The sequence below is a fragment of the Nomia melanderi genome, chromosome 9, assembly GCF_051020985.1.
Source record: "Nomia melanderi isolate GNS246 chromosome 9, iyNomMela1, whole genome shotgun sequence".
Classification (NCBI taxonomy): domain Eukaryota; kingdom Metazoa; phylum Arthropoda; class Insecta; order Hymenoptera; family Halictidae; genus Nomia; species Nomia melanderi.
This window is the reverse complement of record NC_135007.1, coordinates 15,197,127-15,220,119: the sequence shown is the minus strand read 5'-3', so window position 1 is coordinate 15,220,119 and position 22,993 is coordinate 15,197,127. Positions and strand designations below refer to the sequence as shown.

General features: G+C 52.4%; 1 protein-coding gene across 3 annotated transcripts in view; it reads right to left on the bottom strand.

Moving 5' to 3' along the window:
- The window catches only part of dac (dachshund family transcription factor), a 281,299-nt gene that overhangs the window by 253,418 nt on the left and 4,888 nt on the right, over positions 1 to 22,993 (bottom strand). The gene's annotated exons all lie outside the window — the stretch shown is intronic.

The following is a 22,993-nucleotide window of genomic DNA, read 5'->3' as shown; positions in this document are numbered from 1 at the left end:
CTCGCCGGCAGCAGCGAGAATAAAGAGTTCTTCAATTAAGAGATCAGCTGGATACTGGAATTCTTCGGGGCTGACGGGATTAAAGGGAAGCCAACCGAACGAGAGATCAGATTAGGAGGAAGGAAACATTGTAGAGGAATGATAAAACGAACGAGCAAAGGGGGCAGAAAGAATGAATGGGGGATCGGGTGCACGTGTGAAAGAAACGCGCGACGGAAGTACCATTTGTTCGCCAGAACCGCTGATTAATAAACATGCGCCATTCTATTCTAATAAAAACTCTTCTCGCGGACTCGAGTTTCGAACGGGATTCAGTGTAGAGCGCTTACCCGCGCGACCTTAGGAAGCATTAACACTTTCGGATCGTTCCGCAAATTTTGCCTAAAATTCTAGGATAGAACCATTGCCGAATAATACTCGATCAAACCTCCTCGAAAGTTATTCGCTAGAAACATTCAGTATTCCATTACTTAATGAAACTTAAATCCTAATTCTATTATCTAATAAAACTTGAATCTTTATTACAACTCTAATGTATACATAACTAAACGAACCGATTCAATCTTACAGCGAAAGTCATTCGAATGAGATATCGAACTTGACAATTGCACTGTACCAAATCGAGGCACGTAAAGGGCTGAATCTCCGTCCACTTGGAAACCGTCGCCATTAAGACGGGCACGAATATTTTTTCGATCCAATTTAGCTCGAAGTATCGCGGCGGCGACCACGCTCGGAGGATTACGGGAGAAATCTCCGTTTACCGTGCACGTTTTCTCGGGCGTTCTCGAGCCGCCTCGACCGCGGCGATACCATTAAAAACCACGAAGACATAATTGAGAACATAAAGGATTAACGTACGTATGCCCCGCTCACGCGTTCCCGTATATTAATGAGCGCACGAGCGCACGGCCGAGCGCGAGACGCGCAGCTACGTTCCCCTTTAGCGGAGGAAGCTAATTAAGAACGCCGCGCCAAGAGATTTCTCTGTCCGACCTTCCTGCCGGCGCGATTTTTCTCGTCCGGTTTCGGCCGGGGTCGCACGATCGCGCCGCGTTTCCCCGATTCGCCACGCGTTTCGTCGCCCCGACGCACGGCGCGGCCCGAAATTTACTACTCGCGTAACGAAAATTGAAGATTACCAACGTGCTCCTAAGTAGTCGCTGCAAAATCATTTCCAGATAAATTCCGTTTCCCTTTATATAAATTAAAGTTTCAATACACTCTTGGCGTTTCTATACAAATGTCAAGACAGTTTTGCTAGTTTTAGCGTTAGAAAGTATCAGCGATAGGGAATGAGACGAAAATCGTAAGGTATAGAGCTGAACGTATGATTCTATTTTTCTCGTATTATAGGGATATTAAGAAGTGTTTCCAATAACAATGAATATTCCACGTTTCGATTCTATCGGTCATTACCGATTTAATTACCAGACCGCCGGTCGAAGTTTCAATTACCGTGATCCATTAAAATGCCGTGTTCGCGGGAAATTAAGATGCAGTTCGGGAAAGAGCGAGGCACGAGAAACGTGTTACCAGAACGCGTGGATTTAATGTATGCTAATTGTCCGGCTTCCACGTGAACGCGATCATTTCAATGGAACATTAACGTTTTCGCGGAGTGAAGCTCGACGACGCGTTACCTTCGCCTCCGTCGAGCGCCGACGAACGCGCGGTTGGTATCTTCGTTCAGCGACAACGTCTAGAACTACGACGACGATTCCGAATCGCGGTATTACGAAGTGATTCGAAGGCGTCTGAACGCGAACAACCAGCACGCTTTGTTCTCGATTACCGAAGCAAAGCAGTTGAAAGGGATCAGCGCAGGAACCGTTAAGACAGATCGGAATCAACGACAGGAGCCTAACCGCTCGACAGGCTTGTTAGCTAATTTGACGCGGCGCAAATAGAAAATAAAACCGCGGGGAAGGCGGTCGGTAGGTGGTTCTGCTAACTCTTGAGAAATCGTACTTCCCGAAGATCTCATTCACACCTCGGCCACGGGAGAATCGGCCGCCGCCGCCGGTTCGGGACGTGGCGGGCGGCGGGGGGAAAGCCGGCGCGGATCGCACAATCGTAAAAAGATAAAGGCCGCGGCGGCGTTCGCGTCGGAGAGGCGCGAACGTGGAAGGCAGAGCGCGAAAAAGAGGAATAGATGTTAGATATAACCCGTCGGAGCGGGTCGGCGCGCAGCCAACAACTCGAGGAAATCGTAGAGTCCGCCGCCGCTGGTGTGTTACCGGTGGCGCTGCGCTGGATGGCTCCTCGCGCGCCCCGCGGCAGCTACCGTTCCTGCCGCGCTCGCTATCATTAAAACGTAATCACTGCCGTTCGCTAACCCCGCTCGGCGATGCTAATTCCCTCGTTAATTAATGCCGAGTCTCATTGTGCTGCGCCTGGCAGAAGCGCGATTTTACTCGTTACCCGGCACCTCGCTCGGTTCGATACGAATTCCGATCGTATTTTTCGGTTTTCGCCGCGGTGGGTCGCGGCGACGGGTAGGGAACGATCTCGACGTGGTGATTCGTTGCCGGTGGAAGTGCATTTGTCGCGTACCTTATCGTGTTAATCCTGGAACTACCGGACGGGTGAAAATGATAGATTTCTGGATCCTTATTTCGCATTATTCGAGTGGTACGCATGCTTGCGTAGGGAATTTCGAAATATTCCTGCATTTGCGAGTGCAGTAGCTGGTCGGATTGAAAGAAATTTTTCTGATTTTTATCAGAAATTCTAAGTAACTCGTTGCTTGGTAGTTCTAGTGTTAACCCTTTGCACTCCGAAGTTTCTCACTGGAAATATTTAAGATTTTTTGACGAAACAATCAGAAGTACATTGAGGAACGATGCTGTTTTATTCGAATATTTCACGTATCGAGGCATTATACAAAGTTCAATATTAAACATCGGATTTTATAGTTTTACTGCGTCAGATCACGTGGTGACTGAGTCACCTCTCGAGAGCAAAGGGTCAATTGTAGAAAGGTTTGCGATATAGATGTCAGAGACTGTAGCTTGAACGAAGAATTGGGATGTGTACCGGTGTAATTGTGTTAATCGAATTGTAAACTGAACGATATTTGTGCAGCGTATGTCAATTTGATGGGCGAGTCTAGTTACCTGCGAGACCTTGACAGTTTACCTAGCGTCTTGTGATATTCCGTCGCTGTGATAAGATTGATTGTACAGTGATTAATAGGTACGAAGGAGGAATGGCCAATAGCGAGGAAACAAGTAGATTTAGTTGTAGTAGATCGGTTATCTTAATTGCAAACATAAGATCCTTCCAGCCTGCTAAGGATCATTTTCCTCTGGATCGCAATCTGGACGGTTACAGCGGAATCTTACATCTCGCGTTTTGTCAATCGACAGATAAGATGCGTGGTTACAGAAGAATCTCGTCCGTCGCGTGTTGTCCAGGCGCGATAAGATTGTACAGTTACGAATATCCAAGAGGGAGAAATGGTGATGCTAAAAGAAATAGCAGATCTCGCTCGGCAGATTGGCTCGCTCGTTAATTGCAAGAGCCTCGGTACCCGCATTTTCCGCGTGCGTTTCGCGCAGCCATCAAGATTCGCATTCAATTTGCACTAGGATTATCGGGGGCTATCGCGCTCTATTCGATAAGTATAATATAATTGCTCGACAACTCGTTTTAACCTCTCCGCCTCGAATATTAATACTTCCACTCTCTCCTTTAACTCGTCTAAACAACCGGCGCCTCTCCCCGTCGCCTCCCCCGGTTCGAATGCAAGCCCATAACCACTCCATAACCTCACTCGTTTACCTTTTCCGCTACTCCTTCGCCGTACACGCTCATAAAATCCTCCTCCCTTATTAAACTCCACCGTAACACGTCTTATTTATCAATCATCCAGTTTCATTCTTTTCTCACATTATTCCTCTCCTATTGTTCCTTCCGCTCGAGGTTCTCTGTCCCCGGCGTGCCGACCGATTCCCCCGGCGACCAAAGAGCCATCGAGCGAACGATTATTATTCGACGCCGACGGGGTCCTCGAGATCGATCGTTTATTCGGAAGAAAAGGAAACGATCGGAAGTAACAGCACGAAGAAAACACTGGAGGAGCAACAGCCTCTCCAGTCCCCCGGAGGCTGCCCGCCCCTTTTAATCGTCCGCGGCCGTAATTACGGGACGTGTCGCAATAATCGGCCGCATTGTCCGGCCGAAAGAGAAGAGGGGCCCGGTCCCCGTTCCTTCTGGGACCGGCCGTTCGATCCTTCGCCTGGAGTGCCCTCGAACCGCGCTCGAGAGAGGGAGAAGGGCCGCGCTCGCTGCGGATCACGGATCCTCCTGCTGTCCGAGCCGAGATACGCTTCATTATCGAGCGCTAAACGGCCGTTTCTGCTCGCGAGCGACAATACCGCCGCGAGCCACCCCTTCGGGTAACCTCTCCGCTCGAAGATCGGTTTTGTCCCCGGCGCGACAATGAATCGTTCCCGGTCGCCGACCGTCTCGCCGGGGAAAACGCGCGAGATTCTTTATCCTCGAAGCGGCGAGGACGCGGAGGATGAATGAGGAGCCGGATCGCTCGAAGCAGATGTTCAAGATCGCGCGGAGACGAGTGGCCAGCGTTCGGCGAGTTCGAAAGTAGGATTCCCTCGACGAATGGGAATCACTTTTGTTCTTGGTAATGAAGGTAATGAATAGTACTCCGTCAACGATTTCATCACGGAAAACGCCGGTTTCCTCTGTCTTCATCTTGCCGGGTTCAAGCAGCGTGAATGTAAAGGAGGAATCGAGAGTTCGGTTGCTCGCCGGTCGAAGCAGATGTTTAAAATCGCGCGGAAGCATGAGTTATCGACGCTCGATGAGTCGGAAAGGAGGATTCTATTAGCGAACGGGGAAATTAGCTTTGTTGTCGAGGATCGGGAGGATGAATCGTTCTCTGTTAATGGTTTCATCATGGAAAACAAGAGTTTTCCCCGTGAAGGAGACGCTGCGTTGTTACATCCGAGAAACAAGGGTCTGAAAGACGAATCGGGAGTTTAATTGTAGATCGAAGCGGATAAAGATCGTTCGAAGACGAGTGACCTGAATTCAGCGATATTCGACGAGGAAACGAGAATTCGATTAGAGAAGAAGAATCCGGAGCGGAGAATCGCGGAGCGGGAATCGCAGATGATTCTAGGAACACCGGAGATCCTCGCGCCGAGATCGGGACCCTTCGATCGAGGACGTCGATCAGCTGGCCCCGCCTTTTGTATACTCGGCTGACGGTGCAACTTCGACCCCACCGTCCAACGGGTTTTTTAGCGAATTTAATATTTATACCGAATGACTGATGACCGTAATAGTGAAACGGGGTCGCATTGTTCGAAACGCTCGTGTCATTGATCGATACGACCGGCGTTTTCCCGTTGCCCGCCGCGCGCGTCAGTGGGAAACTATCCCGCGCGGCGCGGTGCAGCTTGCGCGAGGCCCGCGCGATCCAGCGCGCTCGGGATGGCAATGGCATTTGTTAAATGCTCGCTGCTAATGGCGTTTGGTTGGCCGTTACGGCGCGCCGGGCTGATTTATCGGGCCGTTCGTTCTTTGTTTTACGAGTTTTCCGTTGGCCACGGACAAACAGGTTGCTAATAGTGTCCCAGCGGGAAGAAGAGTCCAGCGTTTCCCATGAAAATCGAAGGAGCAACTCGAAAACAGGGATATTCGTAACAATCGACGTTCCTCGTTACACCGATTAAACGATCGTTCACTCTGACTGTAGTCGACAGAGAGGAGAACAAGAGTCTGCAACGAAGCTTATAGATCACCGCTCCAGATGACCGAAGATCGTTCCTCTTCTTAAACAACCGAAGCCCACGATTTCTAGAGGCGATCGGGCAAACACAAAAAGCAACTTCCTCGCCGGTGGCTCGTGGATAATTCGTTAATTACCGGCGCTCGCGGCGGAATCAACGGAATCGGGAACGATAGGAATCGCCGGTAGCTACCTGCGGATTTCCTCTTCCTATTCGCCGCCCGCTGTTCCAATGTTTCAACGAATCGTCCACAAATCCCGCGTGAAATCGCGTTCGTTCCAGCGGAACGACGAGCGTTCCACGGAGCTTCTGGCCAACGGGGCCAGCGTTCCCATGCCGCCGGATGGACCGAAACTCCTCTTGGTCCCGGGCCCGGGCCGGACTGCAGGGAATCATTAACGAATCATTATCGTGGCGTCCTCTCCTCCTCTCGCTCTGTCTTTCAGCGGGGCCTAGACCCGTGAAACAAAACCATTAATGATTTCTATTTGTATTCGTTTGTTGGTTCGTTTAGCGGCCAACGGAGAGAGAGAGACAGAATGACCGGACAGGGTGGAGGGAGGGGGAGTGAGGGGGGAGTGAGAGAGCGAGGGGCCCCGAAGCCAAGTCCCCAGTGAGTTATGTGAGAAGTTCGCTTATTTTCGTTAAGCCGAACTCCCGCGGCGCGAACAAATCGTCCTACGCTGCCGGTCCGAAGGCGCGCACACCGAGCTTTGTTTCTCCTTTCTGGTTTCCTCTCCGCCGCTTCTTCTTCCTCTCCTTCCACGATTTGCCCGTTGCCTCCGCTTTGTCTCGGGCAAACGATCACGGCCAGTTTTTCCGACTCGCTTCCCCGCTCCCTGACGAAACGATCCGTCCGCCGGCGGGAGAAACAAAAGTTTCAATGTTTCCGCCCGGAGCCACGGAATGGAAAAGCTTCCCGTGTTCGGCTCGAGACAAAAGATCCATCGGGAAGCAGCTTGTATCTCCTCGGCGCTTATGGAAAAACTTGCCGATGATTGTGCGGAACGAATCGGATGCTGCGTACCGTGATCTTAGATATCGTCTTTGTTCGATCCGCGATTATCCTTAATCAAGATCGTGCCTCGAAGCAGTAATATTATCAAGTCGCAATCGTGTGATTACTACTGTTGACTTGCAATCGAATTCGCATTTTAATCGTTACAATGATAGTCGCATAGCACTTTAATTAAGTGTGAAGAGAGCGAAGATCGGTCGCAGCTAACAAGTTAGACGTCAGCCCGTGAAGGTAGCCTTCTATATGGTCAACCTCTTAAGTATCCACCGTCGTCGCCGTTTCCCTCGTAGCTCGCAGCGATTCCCTCGGCGAGCAGACCGGCGCGTTATTTATCGTTGACGCGGCTGAGCCAATATCGTTAGCGGCGCCGCGAATGTTGGTGCCGCCGAAAGTATGGCCGCGATTACGGGAGCCGGGCTCGGTGGCGGGCCCCGCGGACGCGACCCACGGCTCCTCATCTGTCTAAACACGCGTCCCGATCGTCTCGGGCCATGTTTATCGCGATTTCAAACACGTGGGCGGCCGAGCCTCGGTGAATAACGAAGCGCGGAGGGTTTCCGAAGCCTTTGAGCGTCGGTGCACGGCGCTGATAGCCTCCGCGAGACCTCCTGCGAGTGGTAATAAGGAGAAATCTGTTCGGAGCAAGGTTTGCGCGGGTCAATCGTTACGAAGACACTCCGCCGGTCGCTCGGCGCTGATAATTGTGTTAGCGATTTGCGTTTTGATCCGATAAGATTGATGATCCGATCGTTCGGGAACGAAGAATGATTGCAGGCGATCGGGGAGATCGCCGTCGTTGAACACGCGGACGATGCGTCTAGAGGAATAGGTCTAACGCTCATCGTTTGTGTTTCTGGATATTAAGTAATCATTCGCGGAAGAAGAACGAGCGAGGGAGATCCTATAAGCAGTTCCCTAAGCGTTAAATAGAACGATCTACAAAGAAAAATGGACGCTAGAGCACCGGAAGCCTTTGAAATTCAATTCCCGCGGCTTATAGTCACCGAGATGTTCTGAAAGAAGGTATTACGGAGATATTGTGGCCGAGGATGGAACGGGCCGAGTTATACGGACATCAATAGCTAAAAGAGAGACTCTATCCTCCTTGGAATAATAGTAATCTCCTTTACGCTTTTTGCTCCGATTTAAATCGGACGCGTTCGTGGAGGGAGCGAACGCTTCGCGATCCTCGAAGATCCCAACAGGTCGCGAGAGTCCTTTGGAAATTAAAGATCCAACGGAGAAAAATATCGCGAGGGGAAGAACGATCCCGATCGCGTTCCAATTTAAACAGCTGCAGTCTAGAGTAACAGCGATCCTCAAAGATACGCGAAGCCTCCGAAATCCAATTCCGGCGAATAACGCCGACACCTCGCGCGACGGGCCAACGCCGGCGAGGAGCTCCGAGCAACGACGGCGAACAAGAGCAAACCGAGCAGGATCAATCAGCCGGGAATCAACTCCGGCGAACGAATGCAATAATAATCGGGTCCGCGTTTCGCGTTCCAATTTAAATAGGACTCGGCTGCGGGTTCCCCGAGCCTGAGTCACGGGAGCAAAGGAAGGAAGGTATGCGCGGCCGGTCGTGCGGTATACGAAGCGGAGAAGTTTCTATACCTGAATGTACCCTCGGAGGCACTGACAGAAAGGCGTTCCGCCCACAAAAGTAATCTCGGCCCGTGGCGCGGACAGAGACAGAGGGCGGCCGAGGGACGAGGAGGGCGCCACACCTGATTCATCAGCGTGGAATAAATCGAAAGACGGGCCAAAAACAAAACGAGCCACCGCCGATACATCTCTCTTTCTCTCTCCCGCCTCGCCGAGTCGTTTCCCATCTCTTTCGTCGCCCTCGCGGTAATCCGGCACGATGCATCCCGGGACCCTTTTCTTTCCTGTCCGATTCCTACGGTTGGAGAACGAGGCTCGTGTAGGTGTACGAGACCTGTATCCCTCTCTCTCTCTCTCTTCGTCCCTCTAGCCCTCGTTCAACTCGTGTCCTCTTCTCTCCGTTCCTCGCGCGCGTTCGTATCGGGGACTGCGGGCCAGGTACCAGACCCGCCCGTATATAAATTACATTTTTAATTTCCCGCCAAGACAAATGATTTAATTTATTCTATCAATTATTGGCGCGGAACGGATAGACGCGACCCGCGCCGGGGAGGGACTTGTTTGGTTTTCATTTCGATTCGTGGATCGATCTCGGCGTCGATCTGCCCGGGTACACTCCTACCACCGCCAGCCAGCGCGGTGCACGACCGCACGCCCGCGCGGCCCCGTCGATTTCTTCCGCTCGCTTCTTTCCCGCAATCTTTCATCCGAGCGACGAGCTCGCGTCCCGCGGCCGTCGATTCCGCGCGATGACTCGACGAGCCCGAGAGCTAATTGAGAGATACGCGTCGATTCCGGGTGTCTCGAGGACGCCGGCGACCGGACCCGCGAGCCGCGCCCGACGAGAGGGGAAGGAAGACCGTTGTAGACGTTTCGACGGGCAGACGGAGCCGAGACTCCGTCCCGAGAACCGGTTCGACGCGCGTCTGGAGCCCAGGCTAGGTCAGTTATTCAAAAACTGAAATATCGCCTCATTAACGGCAGCTCGTTTGCGAACACTCTCGGACGGCCGAGGATGCTGCGCTCTCCGCGGGTCCTCGCCAGCGCCGGGACCCCGTTCCAGGCTGATCCTACTCGTCCCGGGACCCCAGGGAACGCAACGACGCGACGGAGTCGCGGGGACGTACCGTTGCGAGATCACTCGATGTTCACGGTTTCGTAGGTTTCATTGGGAATTCCCGTAAACATCGGGAATTAGGAGATAATTCTAACGGAAAGCTGGGCGAGAAACTGTGGCAAATGATTCAGATGAATTCCTTAGACTAGCATTTCAATGATTTGTTAGCGTTGAAGCAGACGTGTTCGAGATCGTGGACATTGTTTCTTTAGATCGGTTAGCTGCAGTTTTTCTAGTCGTGTCAGCTTGAGAGAGCAGTGAGGAATATGTGGACGTATCGAGGCTTTCGCAGGAATTTTTATCTTCGGCAAGTGGAATCTCGTAATTCGATAAGCTTGGAATGTTCGGGAGGATTGCAATCGTAAGAATCCGGCGAATCGTCGGAAATGAAGCGATTGCGCTGCTTGCACGTGCGATTTATTCAACTGTGTCACGAGTTTTATAGCGTTCCGGTGATTTGTTTTTATTCGCGACGACATCGAGCAGTTTTTTACATTGGCCTGTGCTTGTACCGTTCACTTTTATACCGAAGAAACTCCTCGGACGAAAGAGGAGTGCATTCTTTCTTAGATTCCAATGAAGGCTACCGTTTGTCTGTCCCGCAGGCGCAGAACGCTCGATCGTAGGTACCGACGAAAGCCCGAGGTACTCTCGGCGGATTGCTATCCACCCCGAAACGAGGCTAACTATCGAGAAGAATCGGCGATTTGCAAATAAAGCCAAGGACGGAGGAGAAACGCGGCTCGGTAGCTGACGCCTCTCTACTAGCAGCCTCCTCTAAGTATCACGAAGGCTTCTAGCCTCGAGATACAGGAATTTCCGAGCATTATCCCGATGAGAAAAGGATCTCGCGAGGCGGACCGATCCTCGCCGATCAAGAACACCGCTTAGAAGTCGAGGAAAAAACGCGGCGTTCAGCGGGATGTCGAGTAGATCGTAGGATCAACGGAATATCAAATTCTCCGAATTGTTCCCTGCAACTTTGACCCGACGAATTCGCCGACATAACGGAACGCGCGGGTGGAAGTGGCGAGTACCAGCGGGTTCAAGTATTTCGCCGGATATTTTCACGGCAATTTAACACGCGAGCATTCCCGCCGCGGCTCGTGTCGCGATCCCGCGAAGATTCGGCGGAGGCGAGGGTTCGTGCATCGGTTCGGCGCCAATTAATCATCGCCCCGCGCGGCTAAGAGGCCAATTAAGCGCCGCTTTTGCAAGTCTGATTGTCCGTACGTGCGACCCGCGAGCCCCATGGTCCGCCGTGCTTTATCTATCGCGAACGCGCTCGAATTAAAATGTACTTTATGGCTCGCGTCGGCCGACAACGATCGCGACTAACCACCGCCGACCTGCCTAGCCTCGGAACAACGAGATCCCGGGCCGATCGTGCTCTTCATCCATAATTCAGCGATCAAGATTCGCTACAATGTCTTCGGCTAGGTGTCCATTTCGGAACACATTGTCCTGGCGACTGGGAAAGTTGCATGAACGATCGCTTGACAGCACAACCGTCGCTTTGAAAAACGTCCCTCGGAAGCAAACAACGAATTTAGACTGTATCCGCGAATGATCATCCTCGAAATCGATCAAACAATTGCGGAAGATTCTCTGGAAAGTAATTCACGACAGTTTCATCATCGAATAGACACTCGAGTTTGGAAACGATCGGAAAAAGGGAACGTCGGATGGAACCCCGGCGTCGCATCCAAGATGGCGGCCGAGACAACCGCGTCGCCGTTGAAATCGAGAATCGCTGGACGTCGAGAGCCGTACGGTCAGCTGCGAGCGGTAATTTGGAATTTTGTCGGGGTTAATCGAACGATGATATACGGCGAACGGCTTCGAGAAACCGAACCCCCCGTAATTACACGTCTATGTTCTCTCTCCCTCCCTCTCCCTCGCTGCCGATCGCGCCCCCTCGCGATCCTTACGAATCGTGACGATCGGATGCACTCGCTTTCCTCCTTTTGCGCCGAATAGAAATCACGGAGAGGTTACAGTAACAAGGAGCAGTCGCTGGAACAATAACACTCCGCGCCGTAAAGGATGTTCCTCGAATCGTTTCGATTAATCTTGAAAGGGTTGGTCGAGAATCGTGTGCAATTTCGCGGAGGATGGACGACAGTTTAATGCCCCGCAAATCTAATAATTTAGCCATCCAGGTCCCATCTCTCTTCTGGAGGGCGGCCGGGGAAAAATGTGCCCGTCGATACGGGATTCGGGCCGCGCCGCCGTGAACCGGGGCTAGATGTATCAACGTCGACAGTTAATAACACCTCCGCGGCCCAGGCTATTCTGGGCCCGCGACCGTAACGACGACCGTGAAACGCCGCCAGGTAATTCGGTGCAATGATATAATTACACGTCACCGGGCGATTATCTCGAGCGTTCGTATCATAGGCGAGACGCGTCGGGTCTGGCAACAACTTAAACGTCACGGTATTGCCACCGTGACGTCGACACCCGCGACGCGTCGTTTGTTTGTTTTGACTCTGGTTTCACGTAAAACGGAGCATTAAGAAGAACGAGACAAGAAGTCTCTCAATCAAAGCCTCGACATTCGATCTGTTGACTACTGACTATTAAATATCCGAGGAAAAGGAATCGCAAGGACGGTCGATTGTCGTATAGTAAGAAGAAGATCTATTCCCTAGCGTCTCGTTTCTATCATCCCCGACAGCTGTACGCGTCGCAGACCTTCGAGGAAGACGGAGATTCTTCGTCTCCCGACAGTCGCAAACCGATACACCATTCGATATCTCTCCAGGTGACGAAAGATCGATCACGGAGCGGCGTGTACTTACAAACGAGCGTACAAAAGTCAGCGGGAAGCGAGCAAGGGGCGCGAGGAAGACAATCGGAGTCGAAAGAGCAAGAAAGAAACAGACGAAGAAGAAGAAGAAGAAGAAGAAGAGGAGGAGGAAGAAGAAGAAACGGAAACGAGAAGGAACGCAGAAGGAGGCGTGCGTGCAACACGCGAGCTGACCGCACGCGTGTAAAGATGGCTCCCCGAGCGGGCTGACGAGCCGTGAAGCGCCGTCTTCGAGGCTCGACTACGGCTTTGGACGCTGGTGCTCGGTTAGCGACTCCGTGACCAGACGACTAACCCTTCTCCTCCGTACGTCGGTGGCTATCACGTAGCGTCCATGTGAAGAAGGGAAGATCGTCTCGACACGTTGCGAGCCCGGCGAGCGGCGGGGTGGCGGCCGAATCGTTCGCTCCGTGAGAGGGTACGCTCTCGACGGTGGCTGTCGTTGATTGACGCGCGACGTTACGCCAAACTCTACGGGCACGCGAGCCGAGCAAACGATATACGCTCCCGATTGGCAGCGATTTCGCCTCGGTAACTGGCAAACAACTCAGCCCCGGATACCTAGCCCTCCGCCGACAACATTCTGCCAACGTAACCGACAATATGGACCTGTTACGGTCAAGCTTGAGCTCTCGTTGTTGCGCACCGCGAGAATCTGAGGAAATTCCTAGATACTTGTAGTTATAGATGTTATCCGAATGTCTAGGTTATTATGAAATTGGAAACGAAGGATCCCGAAGTCATGAAGAGTTGATTTCAGAGTGGCCTTTAACGGCCTATATCGCTGGCGGAGGCCAAGAAGCAGGGCAGAAACGCGGTTCGCATGGAGCGCTCGATCCGAGCCCGACGCCGCCCGCTCGATCTCTCGAATCGAGTTCCACTCGCGGATCCCACCGCGATCTAGACGCGAAACCGTGGCCGTCGATTACAGTGCCGACTATACTGCAGGCCGCTACCAGATTACTAGATTACAGTCGTCCAGCGGGAGGCTCTTGGCCCCGGCTCTCTCAGTTATGTCCGTTCGAATCAGTAGCTTCGAGCTAGAACCACTTCTTTCTTCCATTTTCTTTTTACTTGCTCCGCGCTCTCTCGCGCGACGGCGAGTACGACTCGCCCGTGCGCTATGGAATTTAACGATAATTTCGCGATTCCACGTATCGAGGGCTGTGATTCGCGGTGCGCGGACCGTACCTCACGGATCCTGTTCCAGGGGCTGATTAGGGACCGAGCATCTCCGAGCCGTGACAGTCCCTTCGAAAGGGATGCGAGCTTTTGATGCCGGAACCGCGGAATTGCTGGTTTTCATTGAATTTTCGAAGGAACTATAAAACTATATCTCTTAATCCTGCGGATCTTCTCTCACGAGGTGTCGCCTTCGTATTTCGTTTAAACGAAGCGGGGTAAGAAGTATTTCGTTAATGATAATGGTATTCATCTGTACGAAATGATGTGGCTAAACGATCCGGAAGACGAACACCATAAACACTGACCCTCGAGGCAGAAAGAATATTCGAATAGCAATCACGAAGACATAAGTAGCAATAAATAAGTCCTCATTCGGTGTTCTAGACAAGAGAAAGTTAAAGGTTAAATGGGTAAACGTTAACGGTAATTACCATAATATAATACCCACCCTTGCCAGCGAGCGTTCCATCTGCGCCGCGAGCTTAATCATCGAAGGAATTACTTCTGCACACGAAAAATAGAAAACCAGAGAACTAGGAAACATTCGCAGAAGCATCGAAGAGTAATCCTCCTTCACTGCTTCGGCTAGAAAAATCGAATGAAAAATTCGAACTCCACTCGAAACTCCGCAACGAATAGAAGCGAGATCCGCGTATCCCCCGACTACCCCGAAATAAAATCTGCCAAATTATCCCAGCCGGCGGAGGACCGAAAACTGCTAACGAAACGCTTCCACGTATCATCGAAATTCCTCGGCCGTAGGAAATCCGGAATCGACGCTCGACTCGGTAACAGTCGACGCCGTTTAAGGGTGCCGAGGGGCGGTGGGCGGCCGGCGCGGATCCGCGAGTTCTAACAGTGGCTTAAAATACCGGGCGTCTAGAGCCGGGGAGGTCTCGTGCGTCGTTTAATTACCGTGTGTAACGAGTTCGAGTGGCTGCCGTGCGCACGAAACCCCTCTCGAGCGAAAAGGGGGTGCGATATGCTCGCTGACGTCGTCCACGAATCACTCGAAATTACCGTGTACCGTTGCGACCCACACCCCCTTCGCCCGTCCGTCCCCGCCCCCCAGAGCCTCTCTTAGCCACCCCTTTTCGCAGCCTTCCTCCTGTCTCGGCCGCTCTGTGCAGTCCGGCAACCCCTCGCGCCCCGCCTCGACCGACCGGCCGAGCTTTTCTGCGCTTGGAACCGTTTCGATCCGCCGTTACAATCGTTGCCGATCGCGAAACCGGACGGAAAAGGGGGAAGAAGCACGCCGACCGGTTGCCAACACATGTTAGGACATTCTGTCGGCGTTGAGGATCGCCTGCGAATGGAATGAGCTACCTTTCCTGTGATTCTCATGCGACGCAGTAATTACTTTGCTCGTATTTCCATGGAATTTCGTTTGGTACTGTGTATAACGATATTTAGATTGGTTACGGACTGTGAATTAATTGCAGTTTTGTGTTCCTGGTGTTTCAAGCAATGAAGTTCCTTTTAGAGCTTTGGTCCTCGAATTCTCGCGTGTAGATTGCGCGTCAAACATTGAAGATGTACAAATTTGTATGAGAAAGTGTAAGATCTCTTGAATAGGATAAATAAGGATACTAGAAGTTCCCAGCAGAATATAACTCTTACGCCGATTTGAGTTCTCTGATAGACTTCCATATAACAAACTAAATACGATATCTATCACCGACGAGCCGCTTCTAAACCAAAATTCCTTCTTTTATCGCTAACGAATTAAACGAGAAGGTATCCTCAAACGAATATCCGTGAACCAGTGTTCATAATAAACCTCGAAGAGCGGAGAGTCCTTGGAAGAGACTCGGCCTAAGCGAAAATCGTCGATCTCTCGACGAGCTGCAGAGAAGGGGGGTTGTCTTTCGCGAAAGGGTCGATTAGAAGGGTAGGCCTCGTTGTTACGAGGGTGGAGGACCAGGGGAAAGAACGAGATACCCAGGGGTCTCCCCACAGTCAGCTGTTTTAATGTGGGTCACCGGTTCTCCTGCGAAACGATCGATTTCCGGGCGAAACCGTCGCGTCGCCGACGACACCCGGACAGCTAGTTCCACGCTCGCGGATTCGCTCGGCCGTTCCTGGCGTCGATCGGCCGCGATACTATCGAGGTACGATATTCCGGGCCAGGTGGCGATCGGACGCGCGTTCCTTCCATCGACGCGTCCACGCGATCTCTCCCTCGATCGATCGGCAGACCGTTCCGTCCACTTTTCGTCGAGCCCTCCCGATACGATCTACGGGGCAGCTGATTACGATCAGACAGAGAAACCCCGTGTTTCAGTCGCTAAACGCCCGATCGCCTGCGAACGATGATTTATAATCGGGAACAACGCGGAAAAATAATACTTTTATTACCGATGCGTTTCAAGGAGTAATTCAAGATGGCTGAATCTCATTTCGATCGTCGGATGTCTGTACTTTCAATTGTTTTTAGTGCACTGGATCTTAGATGGACTGATTAGCTGTTCTGTTTATATATACCGATTTTCATGGATATATTTCTTCTCTGTTGGGCACCAATGATCAGCTATTTCTTCCTGACTTATCCTACGTGATCTCGAATCTCTTTCCATTGCCGTGGAGAATGCAGAAGACGTACAGAGGCCCGAGTTTCTGGTAGGCCGACGATGAAACGCAAACTAGGGAATGCATATGTATGCACTCGAAGCTCACCTAGTTGCGAACGAACAAGTGGGCAACAACTGCGGAACGATTCGCTGGAAGAATGTTCTCGGGACAGGGGAATTCGAGATGAGACTTGTAACTTTTTGAGGAACAATCGTTAGTCCTGGATAGATGTATTCAGATTGTGACTAGCATGAACACTGCAACGTTTGCGTGCGATGATCTTTTGAGATATAACGAGCATTGAATTCTAAGAGTAAGTTCTGTTCTATCCTTCACTCAACGTTCTATTCCTTTGCACGAGTAAATTCTACATTATAAAGTTATCATAATAACAGCATCTATAGAAGGAAATAGAACACTTAGTTTCCAATGTTTTAGACGAGGAAAATAACGTATGATGAATGGCCCATGATTTAGGGGATCGGAAAGGCTACCCCCGAGTCTGTACAAGATCAAAGTCAACACACTCATCTCCGAATTTGTGCTCCCAAAGGGAACATGATCCCAGTTTAATAGAAAGAATCGGCGAGCCGTCAAAGCTCCGTGTTGCCGATTTAATAGATGGAAATGTGGGAAACGTGGGGACCAATAAATGGAAATATCAGCGCCGGTCGGTGGCACGATCGCAGGAGAAAGACAAGGAGCCACGGAACGGGAGCCTGGCGCCGCTGCGATACAATGCCGACCCCCGGGATGACTTGCATCCGTACCGGTCTACACGAAGAGGAATCGGCGATCCTAGCCACGGGCGCTTTCGTTCGACTTCCTTCTTGCTTTTCCCTGCTCCCCGCCCCTTCATGAATTCTCATCGCGAGCGAGGAACGATTTCATCGTCCGCCGCGCTCATTGTCGGACACTCGGAGCGTCGCTGCGATCCGCTCGTAAGAACTCTCCCTCGGACCGGAGGATATCGAATGTTTCCACTGGCCCTTTCGAATTACGTTCTACAGCCGAGGAAACGGAGATTGATGGGGAACGAGAACCACGCATCGAAGAAGAAACGAGAATATGGCTGGGGGAATTATCAAATATGACTGGAGGAAACCGATGTTCGATGCAAACCTGTGGTGGATCGGTATTCCTCGAGTTTCGGTGTTAAATAATTCGAATTGGGGGATGCTGGTGTATATTAAAACTAGAGAATGACTAGATGGCGTTACCGGTAAAAAGCGAATATTAATCTTCAAAGGTGGAGAAGCAAGAAACTATCGGTATCTGCTGGCAAACGGAGCATCCGATGACTATGTTCGTTTGAAGGAATTCCTCGCTACAAGTATCCGCGAGAACTTTAATCGAGAGTGCCAAGGTTCCTTTCTAACGCTTCGAATCGCTTATTATCTCCCATTCGAAGCCGAAATCACGAAGAGACCGTAATTCTCGGTGCAACGGGTTTTACACGCGGCCCGCAATTATCGCTCGGGCGAAATGACGCAAAACAAGATCGCAGAAATGATTTAGCTCCCCGAGCGGCAAAGAAACGACAGCGTCCGCGTTCTGCCGGGGGACAACCCCTGGAATCTTGTTGCGGAGGATGGAAGAGGGACGACGACGACGACGCCTGGCCGGGGAGAAAGCTTGAAAAATAAAGGAAAGAGGCGGAAGGGCACGGTTAATCCTTCTTGTTTGCTTTTACGTTAATTATCTAGAATTAAGAAGGCCGGTTGTCGCGGCGCGGCGCGGCGCGCACGGCGACTGGTCGGCCGGATTACTGGCTCGATTATTACTTGTTGCGGATTATTAATTATCGAGAATTAGCGGGAGAGCCGGCTAGGGTTCGGCTGCGAGGGGTGGCGAGGGCCTACAGCTTCGGAAGAAAGCGAGCGACGGATTTGCGTCGGAGACGCGATCGATTCTTCGGAGGAAACCACTCTCGCGGAGGGTTGAAACCTTCGGGAACGGTGTTCCCCGTATATTTCCCTAATTCTGCTTTCTATTTTCACGAACTACGCTAATTACCCGTCGACGTGCATCCATTTATTCGTGACAAGACTGACCGCGACGCGTTCACGACCGCGACAAGAGCGTCGCGTCGACTCGCTCTTCCTTCGTTCAGCGACTGTCGAGTTGCGCAAACGCGATTGTAAAGGAGTAACGTGTATTAGTCACCACTGGCGAGCGGCGGACAATAAGAAGACAGATTTTTCTACGAGGAAACCGTGAAGAAACACAGAACGAAGGATCGCGATCGGCCGCGCGTCGTATCTGTGTCAAAAGCGGCCCGCCGGCAATAATGGAAGCCCTTAAAAACGCGGAGCTGGCTGGAGAGGGCCAGTCGAGCGAGCGCGTGGGTTATGAAACCGAGCGGAGAGCGCGGTGGAGAAAGAAAAACGCAGGAAAAAAGGGGGGATGGAAGAAAGCCGAAAAAAAAGGAGCGCCGGGGCCAGCTGCCGTACACACAATCCGATACAATCGCGGATAGAGTGGATACGGTTTTCCCGGAAGATAAATGGAAGCGTCGGAGGTAGAGCTTGGATATCGTCGCGGTACCGCTCTATCCGGTAGCCATGATGCTTCAGCATCCAACGGGAAGCGTCGTTCGCCGTGAAACCGTGATTTCGCGAGCTCGATCTACCGTCGTGGTTTCTACGTTTCTACTACTCTCTACTTCGACTTCGCGATCCTCTCCGCCTCTTCGCGTTAATCTCATCGTCTACTCTTCATTCTCGCTTCACCGTGTTCCCTTACGTTCCACCTTCGTTTCACCGTCCTCTCCAACCCTTCATCTTAATTTCATCGTCTATTCCTACTTTTCGTTTTCACCGCGCGATCTCTCTACTCTCCACCTTCGTTTCACGGATCTCTCCGACTCCTCGTCTTAATCTCATCGTCTATTCCTACTCTTCGTTTTCACCTGGCCATCTCTGGCCTCTCCATCCCTGTTCCACCGTCCTGCCTAGCTGTTCGCGTTAATTCCATCGCGTATTTCCACTCTTCGTTTTCATTTCGTCTTCCCCCTACCGCCGTTTCTGTTCCGCCGTTACCGCTCTCTCATCATCCCCATCCTGAATTTCCGCGTTCGCCGGTATCCCGCCGCCGTCCTCCGCTTCCCGCGGATTCGATTTGGAAATCGTACTACTTTCCATACGAGCTGGCTCGCGCGTTTGCGCGATTAAACGCGAACGCGTACCCATTTAACCGCGCGGCCGTATAGGTACGCCGGTACGCGGCGGTCGTGCATAAGCGCACGGCAACAACGAGCAGCGGAGGAGCCGTAGAGGTACGGAGCCGAGAAAATAAATATTAATAACGATGCTTTCCCTCCTCCTCTCGCCGTCCCGCTTTTTCTCCGTACCGCCGTCTCTCTCCTTTCTTCCCTCGATGCAACTAGACTGCTCTCTCCCCCCGCCCCCCCGCACGCCGCCAACCCGATCCTAGCCGCCATCCCTGTCTCTCTTCGCCCGTTGTCTGTCCGTCTCCCGCTCCGTTACTCCACGGGTGCGCGTCTGTGCATTGTTAGGGCCATTACGGGAGCCAATTAATCTATGCACAATTTTATAATTAAACGGCTAATAGCGCATAGAATTATAGTCCAGGGCCGCGCGCACTCCCACGTATCCTGCCGCGTTAGTTTGTCGGTTCACTCGTGGGTTACCCGTCGAGGAAGACGTTTAAGGGAAAGAAGGGCTGAAGGGGAAGATGAGGAAGAGGAGAAGGAGGAGGTGGAGGAGGAAGAGGAGGAGAGAACAAGGAAATCGTCGTTCGATTCGTTGGCGAGAGGATCGATCCTCCGGGTTTCCAGCCAGGACACCTGGACCCGGACGATTTTTCAGCGGGACCGGCAAATTGACTCGCCGGATAATTGGCTCGTCTCGTTAGCGAGCGTATATGGCATCAATTAGGCGTAGCCGGGAAGGAGCCGTGCTCGCCGGACGAATCGGGGACGATTCGCGAGAGGAGACGCGACGCGTGGGCGAGCGCGCGTTTCGATTTGTAAGCGTCCAAGCTGTTTCGCAATCGCCCCGCGGAGGAGGGAAAAACGAGCGCGCGTCGCCGATCCTCTAAACAACTTAATTGGTCGTCGCCTGTATCGAGCCGCGAGCCTGCGATCCGGCCGCACATCCGATCCCGTTTCTCGGTTTAACCTTTACGACGCGGCCGGCGAGCGGTTTCGAGCACCGTTCACCTGGGACTTCGACGTCAGCCCGTTAGGATTTATCCTCTTTCGCTCGGCGGGCTGAACAATGTTCCTCGCGCGGATTTGTCGGATGATCTCTCAGTTGCAGCGATGCCCGGGACGCGCGGATTTCGCTTCGCGGAGTTTGCAGGGCCCCAGGAATGCGCGAAGAGAGTAATTATGAGAGATAAAGGTTGAATCTAGGAAGACAGCGTGCAGGCTAACACGTCTGTACGGATGCCTCTCCCGGGAACTTTCTTCGGGGGGATATTGCTCCAGCTAGATCGATAGCGACACTTCGTGTCAATCTTGGAGGCATTAGCGGGATAAATAATTTCCTCCGCTAACTGTCGCACGGCGAGCGTCGTGTTCTAATCACGAGGAATCAACTCGTCAAGCGGACACCAGTGATTAATGAAGCATCCACAGACACGAGAACGCAATGTTCCGACAAAAAAACCGTACAGCGCAACACGGAACACGGGGAATCAGGTTAGGTAGTGACTCAGGCCCGCAGGAAGATTAAATACGCTGCACGAGACGCGCTGGGACATCGAGCAAAACAAAAGGAGGCTCGCGATCGAGACACCTCAGCGACTCCTATCGAGAACCATTCCGCTCGCGGAGATCCTAGCTAAACGGACCGACTCGTTTTCGATTTTACAGCCGGCCAGCAGAGGAGCGCTTGCCCCCGGTCTCCCCGGGATTAAAGATTCTTAATCCCGGCGATCCTCGGGGCACCGACGCATCCCCCGGCGCGGCTCGGCGCGAGCGTTGCAACGCAGCCGGCGCCGCCGCTATAAACCGCAAGAAAAATCCCCCTGAATTATCGGTGCGGTTCTCGGTGCATGCTGTTGCATCGATGGCGATAGAGGCAGCCCGTAGGACCGTGTAACCGTGCGCGCACAAACCCTCTTTCCCTCCGCCGTCCCCCGGCGCCGGCCGGGAGAGAGCCGGAGAGGCAACATCGGTGTGTAGCCTGTGTTCCCGGTGTTACCACTGCCCGTGCATTATCAGAATGTAACGACGTCAGCGGTACACGCGACCAGCACCGGACACCGCGCACACGAGGACCATACCCGCGGTCTCTTAATCATCCGATTTTTCCTGGCGATCCTCCCTCGCCGCTCGCGCCCCCCGTCCGCCTCTAATCGGTTCTACGCTGCTCGCCGCATGTGTCCCTACAGTTTTTCCAATCGATACGGAAAGTCTGGAGAACGATCCCCTAACCGGTGGATCCACGGAACTGGAGACAAGCTAGCGTTGGTCCAGATTGCTACCTCCGACGACTCGATGCTACTTTCGCTTTTCTTTTCAAGGAAGACTCGATTCTTGTTAAGCGTGATCTTGTTTCTCCTGTACTAATATGGCCATTGCCTCATTTGCTAGAGATGCGTTTAATTTCGAGAACAGTGCAAGGTGTAACTATGCGTCTCTACGTTTTTAACGATACGTCCGATGGACAGGAAACCGAGGATCGCATCGGGATCAATAGCGAAAGACAGCAGGGAAACGTTCAACGCAGATTAGGCTTTGTTGTTCGCGGAAGAAGTGTTTCTTATTCTGCTCGAATGAGAATATCAAGAGATTCGGTGGTTGACAAGGGGTAAATGGACGCGTGAAATATTTCATCGTCGCGCTGAGGTTCCGACGCGTCCGGGTATCGCAGCTTTTTTCGAAAGCGAGTCTGATATCGACGTCGGCAGAAGAAGAGAGGAGTGGAGCGCGACGCGCCGCCGAACTGTGCAGAAATGATGGATCATCCGGCGTATTCGAGGGACGTTGACCAGCCGGAGTTTCACTTTTTCGGCGTGGGCAATAGGTGGACGCGGCGACGCGTTCGGAGCACGATGGAGTGGCCGTTTCGACGGGGGATCGATGTAACGGATACGAGATCGAACGAGAGAAGCTGAAACGATTGTACCAATGTCGTCTACGGATTATACACTCGTTACGTAACTCTACAATCTGTCGGTTAATTCGTTCTCGACGCATAATTGATCTAAAGGTCGAAACGAATACTCAATTTCCGGAGTTACCGGGGGGTTCCTAATGTCTTTTCGAGTGTCTCAGAAGCGATTTCGCATCAGCCCCGAAGGGTTCCGAGCACAATCGTTCGCGAGCGACGAGGAATCGCGCAAATGGAAAATGTAAACAGCGTTCCCGCGGGAAAACGTAGCCCGCAGGGACGCGAGCCGTCGAGAGGGTAGCCGGCGCACGAGCCGACGGCCGGGCCGGCTCTGTTCTGTAACTGCGACTCGGATTATTTGGATCCCTATCCCTACAGCTCTCTCTTTCCTCCCGATTTCTCTTTCTCTCTGTTCCCGTCTCTGTTCCCTCCGCGCTCGGCATCCCTCGACCCTCTTTCTCCTACGCCCTCGCTGTGTCGCGCTGAATCCGTTTCCGTTGTGACTGCCACTGCGCGCCGCGCGCCGGCAATACTATTGTCCCGTGACTCCGACAACCCAACGGCGAATCGAGCCCACGGATACCGCGTTCTTGGGGGACACATCGATCTTAAGACACAACGATCTAGCGTCGAGAGGAAAAGACCGGCGAACGGTGGAGGTTTCAAAGAGGCGACGATCTCTCGGAGCACAGCGGGACCTCGATCCCCGTGGACAATACTTTCCCCGACAGCACCGGATCCCCTCGTTCCGTTTACCATTCCGTTTCGTCTGCCGTCTGACTCGTGGGTGGGGTAAGCTTGTACTACAGCCACTTCTCTCTGTCTCGTCGGTGGGGA